The sequence below is a fragment of the Cupressus sempervirens genome, chromosome 4 (assembly GCF_028749045.1).
Source record: "Cupressus sempervirens isolate cs-2001-9-10 chromosome 4, ASM2874904v1, whole genome shotgun sequence".
Lineage (NCBI taxonomy): Eukaryota > Viridiplantae > Streptophyta > Pinopsida > Cupressales > Cupressaceae > Cupressus > Cupressus sempervirens.
Genome location: NC_143121.1, coordinates 407,943,307 through 407,950,340, shown reverse-complemented (window position 1 = coordinate 407,950,340; position 7,034 = coordinate 407,943,307). Strand labels below are relative to the sequence as shown.

General features: G+C 34.6%; 1 pseudogene across 1 annotated transcript; it reads left to right on the top strand.

The window, feature by feature from the left end:
- The first annotated feature begins 3,970 nt into the window (after positions 1–3,970).
- On the top strand, positions 3,971–6,901 carry LOC149561778 (pentatricopeptide repeat-containing protein At1g11290, chloroplastic pseudogene; annotated as a pseudogene). The gene has a single exon (XR_016363854.1). The product of XR_016363854.1 is annotated as a pentatricopeptide repeat-containing protein At1g11290, chloroplastic pseudogene (transcript).
- Positions 6,902–7,034: the final 133 nt, after the last annotated feature.

Sequence of the window (7,034 nt, the reverse complement as noted above, 5' to 3'; positions counted from 1 at the left end):
TTCATTCCAAAATGAAGATCTACATCGACGATTCACACTTTTTAGGAAAATTAGATTTATTCCACATAGGTCAACTTTGTAATTTTTGTGATGGGTTACCATTGTGTGTTATCCCATCCCACATTTTTTGACAACAGTGCAAATTTATTTTTCATGGCCATGACATGTTACAAGGATTGTTCTTTAATGTTGAACAACATTCTTTGGCCTTATTTGCACGACATCTATGCATCTCCATCCCTCATTAATGATTATAATGATCAAATCTCATGGGATTTGATTTCTTATGGTTGGGTGCATTTGTTTTTCCCTTCTTGCCACTTCATTACAACATATCGTATTTCATGATCAAATTTAGTTATGATGTTCATTTATTATTGCTCTCTACAACTCAACTCCACTTTGGTTGGGGTTTGAACTCCATAGTTTAGATTTGAGTTATGCTTGATCTATAAAGGCAAGTTGTAAATACTTTTTCTAGGTTCTTCTCTATTTGTATTTTGCAACAGCATTATGCTCTACATTTTTTGCCCTCCATTAATGAAAAAACATTATTCTTACCTATTCTAGCCATTCTTTAATTTGTGCATGTATATGCCTTGTAGTAAATTTTTCTTTCTATTTTCTTAAGTTTACATGTTGTGTTTCATCTATTGGCAATTGTTGCATAAGTGAGAAATATTTTTTCTTTCAACTTTTTCCTCAGTTTTCAGACCTACATGTCATTTTAGGAGATAGACTGAAGTCATGTCTAGTGTATTTTGGGCTTTCATTGATGTTTAGTGCAGTTGTAGGTAGAGTTGTGACCATTCAATCTAGGTGCATCATCCCCTTTAGAGTAGACTAAGTAGTTTGATTTCATGCATCTCCTTCTCCCTTTTCCTTCAAAGAGTAGTTAGGTGCATCTTGATTGTAAGGAAGTCAGCCTTCTCCAAAGATTCAACCTCCAAGCGCAAGTGTCACACTTGGAGGTTGTTTCCATGTTACACAAGGTTGCCTGAGAAGTAATTCCTTAGGCAAGGGTGCAGACCTTTGTGTCAACAGTAACCTTTAATAGGGTTGGCTCCTAAAAAAGCTCACTTTGAAAGAGTGAAAAGTGGTAATATGTTGCTGGTGGTTTTTTCCAAATTAGATTTCCATGTATAATCCTAGTGTCAAACTTGTGTTGAATGCTTTATATGTTTTATATTTGATAAATTTTACATTTAGAAAAGTATGCTATGTTTAGGAGAATAATTTTTTTTATCAGTATGATAGAGATTGAGCAACAACAAGATAAGAAGAGAAGTGAATATTTTATGTTTAATTGTTCAAGTGGTATTTATGAACCTTGAGTAACTCATTCACCTTCCACCACTCCCCTCCCCGCCACCCCCCACTCTCCCATTTATTCTAAATATTTCTAACACTTAGATCTTGAATTTAGGGTGAATGTACCTAGTATCTATTCAGTAAATAAGAAAATATCAAGTGCAGGTGCTCAATATATAAATACTCGAAGCACATAAAGACACACAGTCATGTGAAGGATAATGAGACATCATGTAGATCTCACAAAAGCAAAATAATGATACTAGTAATCAAAATAATGTATAGTCATTAAATCATCTCAATATGAAAATGTAACCCGTAATCTCAAACCTGAATATAGATAAATCATTTATGAATATGCTAAGCATCTATCATGGGAAACAACTAATTGAATTACTTAACAACATATATGACATACTATCACATCAAATTATAGATAGACATCATGAAGCAACATCAATAATCTCAAATGTAAAATACAATAGATAACATCATAGACTATCAACATAAAGATAAGGCCAAAAGACTACTAATAACTTAATCAAACATAAAAGTCAACACTATTGCAAGAACTAAAATCAGGTGCAGTACTCTAATGCATCACACAATGCAACTATTGTTCATATCTCAAGGGTACTCATGGAATAACATTGTGATACCATACTAGTCAAGGTAACCATTGGCACATACATCATTGAAAGTTGAAACCATAGAATACAACATAAGTAAGACATAAAGCATAATCAGTCTATTAATACAACAATTTAAATCAAATCACCCCAAGGGTGTAGGCCACTTATTAGTGCCAATATGATCATTCAAGAAGTAATAGAGTCAAGGTCACATCCATCATGAAGGCATACATAAATCAAATGGGAGAGACACTACATTTTGTGTGTTGAAGTTCTTTCTTAGGTTATATTCTAGATTATTATTATTTTATCTAGTGGTGGAATTCCTTTTGATTTGGAAGAAAAATATTTTATTTGCAATTAGGTCATAAAATGAGGAAATAAGTTATTGAAAATAAAAATACTCAAGTAAAGGCCTAATATTTCTACAATCTGTACATGTTAAAGAGTGAGTTTTAATAATTTTATTGTATGAATATTTTTTAGTCAATAACTCAAATCACACTCTAGTATACATCATTTGGTTGAGGGAAATGGTGAACAATATCATAAAAATAGTTCTTCAAATGAAAGTGGACACTATTAGGAATAAGGGGAAAATTAAGAGAAAGGATAAGGGGAACAACTTGAAATTTTAAATAGAAAATAATAAATAAGTGAAACTCTAATATATATTTTATAAAAGATTGAAAAATAACAATCGTAAAGATGCAAATGAACAATTATATTACAATAATGAATCAAATGACCTAGATACTAACCAAAATATTTAAACAAACTAAAAATATATTTAAGAACAATAATAATTTTAATACTAATACTAATTAAATTAACACAATTTTTAAAAATAATATTTAATTAAACTTAAACATAGAACCAAATTAATGTTAATTTTAATAAAGACAATGACCTAACATGATCAAAACTATATTAGCAACGATATCAAATAAAAAAGTATTGAATATAATACATAATAGAAATAGAATAGCTCAAAAAAATAAATGTCAATTGTAATAAATGGTATCATGTCTTGTAAACAAAGTGAATTATGAAAATTCTTAGGATGTTGACAAAGATGAAGAAAATGAAAATATACAAATTTAACCATCCTAAAAAGACAATGCACGAGCACAACTAATAAATTGAAGGTAGTTATAAAGAAACAACTAGTTAGGATAAAAAAGCTAAAGGGGAAGGAGACAATCAAATTCCCTACTAGAGTGCTCTACCAACTAAGCTATTAGTGTAAGTGTGGCTTATTTCCAACAACCCTGTAAGTCACACTATTGGTGGTTAGGTATTCTAGCCTGAGTCTAATACCACTTGTTGAGTTTCATCTCATTTGGACCAGTTAGGACTCAAACCTAAGACCTTCTATTTGTTACTAGAGTGATCTACTTAATTGAGCTAATAGCCCCTCTTGCCCAACCCATCATTTGTCTATGTTATGTTTGACTTATTTTTAACAAAGGGACCTCAATCTTATACATACCAAAATTAATAAATTATCAAGAGCTTTGAGTAAAAGGAATAACACTACTCGCAATCTTTAACATGTTAGAATTAAGAAATCACATTACTTAAAAAGACTTTGAAGAGATTTTAAATAACCCCACAATTTGCTTGTTCTTATATCTATTTAACTTAAAATCTTTGTAAGGGAAAATTTCTTGATTGATATATTTTAAAATTTTATATCATCTACTAAATTTTGTTTAACTATTTCATATAAGAACATGTGCTGTTAGAGTGAAACCTCTTCAAGTGAAACTAAAAATTAGAAAATATTTATTTTGACAAAGTAATCTAAAACATGATTGTAATCTCCTCATTGAATAACTCTTTTAGTAAATCAAAAACCTTACTAATCAAAATCTCAACTTTTAAAGAATGATAATGAAATAGTGTCTCATGGTAAAGATCCACCCACATAAATAACTTTTCTCAAACTCAACAAGGGCCCGTTTGGTTGTTGGAATAAAGATAGGAAATTGAGAATACATTTTCTATTTTCTGTTTGGTGCGTCTAACAGCAATACATATTCTCATTTTGCCTCTAAATTTGATTCCTTCCAATTTATCGAGGTGTGCTGCAAAAATATCCTGGTATTGTTGAACATAGCATTTCAACATCTACCTTTGACGGTTAAGAATCGAAGAGCAGTACTCTTACTCTTTTTTCCTTTTCTCGCAATCACATATTTGAGGCAGAGTCCAGATTAATCCATAGCTCTGCGTTGAGCGCAAAGATTGGCAGCAATGCATCAAATTGTAGTGAAAATGCTCCCAGCAAATTACTGTTAATTTCACGTTGACTAAATAATACTTGACAATATTCCCGTCCCCAATTACAATCATAAAATGCCAAAAAGATTCACTACTAATCTCAATCTCAGAGTATTATGTTGAAAGGGATGCTGCGGATTCTGCTTCCTATACACACAAACCTTAGAGACTTCTCTACAAATCTTCAATTGTCGCAGACATGCATTCTCAAAAATGCGCTTTCAGATGGGGTAAAACTACATTCTTCTCTCTGGCATAGGTGGTCTGCATTTGTTACTCGCACAAGTTCTCATAATACTCTGATTAACATGTATGTCAAGTGCGGAAGATTGATTGATGCTCGTAAAGTGTTTGACAATATGAAAGAACGAGACCGCGTCTCATGGAATACGATCATTTCTGCTTACGGAAGACGTGGATTTCCTGACGAGGCAGTCACACTGTTTCACCAAATGCAACGAACAGGCCTCCAACCGGATCAGTTCACATTTGCCAGCGTACTCCCAGCCTGTGCCAAATTGGGAGCTTTGGATGAGGGTGTGGACATCCATCAAAGTATAAATGATAGAGAAATCTCGTTAAATGTTGTCGTTGAAACTGCCCTAGTAGACATGTATGCAAAATGTGGAAGCATGCACAAAGCGCGTGAAGTGTTCGACCAAATGCCTCAAAGAGATATGGTTTCTTGGAATGCCATGATTGCAGGATATTCACAAAATGGGTTTGTTGATGAGGCTTTGGAAATTTTCAAGCAAATGCAAGTGGCAGGGGTGAAGCCAGACCCCACAACATTTGCCAGCGTTCTCCCAGCTTGTGCTAAAACGGGAGCTTTGGAACTAGGCATGGACATCCATCATAACCTTAACGATAGAGAAATTTTGTCAGATGTTGTACTTGCAACTGCCCTGGTAGACATGTATGCAAAATGTGGAAACACAGACAAGGCACGTGAACTGTTCAATAAAATGCCTCAAAGAAATTTGGTTTCATGGAATGCCATGATTGTAGGATATGTGCAAATTGGACTTGCTGAAAAGGCTTTGGAAATTTTCAAGCAAATGCAACTGGCAGGTATAATGCCAGACTCCACAACCTTTGCCAGCATTCTTCCTGCCTGTGCCAAGATGGGAGCTCTGGAGCAGGGCATGGGTATCCATCAAAACATAACGGATAGAGGAATATTGTCAGATATACTTGCAACTGCTTTGGTAGACATGTATGCAAAATGTGGAAGTGTAGATAAGGCACAGGAAGTGTTCGACAAAATATGTCAAAGGAATGTGGTTTCATGGAATGCCATGATTGCAGGATATGCACAAAATGGATTTGTTGATGAGGCTTTACAAGCTTTCAAGCAAATGCAATTGATAGGTGTGAAACCAGACTCCACAACCTTTGCTAGCGTCCTCCCTGCCTGTGCCAAAATGGGAGCTTTGGAACAGGGAATGGACATCCATCAAAACATAAAGGACAGCGAAATTTTGTCAGATGTTAGACTTGCAACTGCCCTAGTAGACATGTATGCAAAATGTGGAAGCATACTCAAGGCACGTGAACTATTTGACAAAATGCCTCAAAGAAATTTGGTTTCATGGAATGCCATGATTGCAGGATATGCACAAAATGGATTTTGCAAGGATGCTCTCAAAATCTTTGAATTGATGAAGCACTCTGGAGCATATCCTGACATTGTAACCTTTGCTTGTGTTCTACGGTCATGCAGCCTTGCAGGTTTAGTGGATGAAGGCTGTAGATATTTCAATCATATGAATGACCCTTATCACATTACACCTACAGTTGATCACTATGGGTGCATGGTTGACCTTCTTGCCCGTGCTGGCTATCTTGAAGAAACCCTAAATCTTATTATTAAGATGCCAGTTAAACCTGTGGTGGATGTGTGGATGTGTGTTCTTGGTGGCTGTAGATTACATATGAATATAGGCTTAGGAGTATTTATAGCGATGTTACTTTTTGATTTGGATCCTGAAAATTCTGCAGCTTATGTTCTACTCTCAAACATGTATGCAGAAGTGGGCAGGTGGAGTGAGGTTCAGATCGTAAGGAGATTGATGAAAGATAGAGGAGTTAAGAAGACCCCTGGATGTAGTTGGATTGAAGGACATAAAATGGTGCATACTTTCTGTGTAGGAGACGAATCAAAGACACAGGATACCTAGGCAGAGTTGGAGAAATGGGCTTGGGAAATGATGGCAGCAGGGTATTTTCCAGATTCAATGCCTTTACTTAAATGGAGGAAGGGGGAGAACCATCATAATGTAAAGCTGGCATTTTCTTTTGGTTCGTTAACATGCTCCCTAGAACAACTGTCAAAGTTGTTAAGAACCTTAGACTATGTCCTGATTGCCACGCAGCCATGAAATTTTTCTCCAGAATTGTTTGGGGAATTATTTTTTGTGGGAGAGATGCAAACAATTTCCATCATTTCAAACAGGGACAATGGACTTGTAAAGGTTATTGGAGATGCTCAATAGAGAAATCAGGAAAAAAATGCTTGCACTAAAACAATGTGCATTGTCTACAATAATGTCAGATGGAGTCTAATTCCGAACAATTTTTTTTATATGTGCACCGATTCAGACATGCAGTTATAGTGAGGGGACAAGGTTTCATTTTCAGTTCTATGGAAGTTTTATTTTGGTTTGTGTTTTGATTATTTGGCAGTTATAATATGTCCCAAGCTGTTGTCTTTCGAAAATTAGATATGCAGAGTCTAATGTAGATCATTAATTTATTGAGAGTTATCTGTTGAAGGTATTAATATTTTTTCAAAATATGAACGTT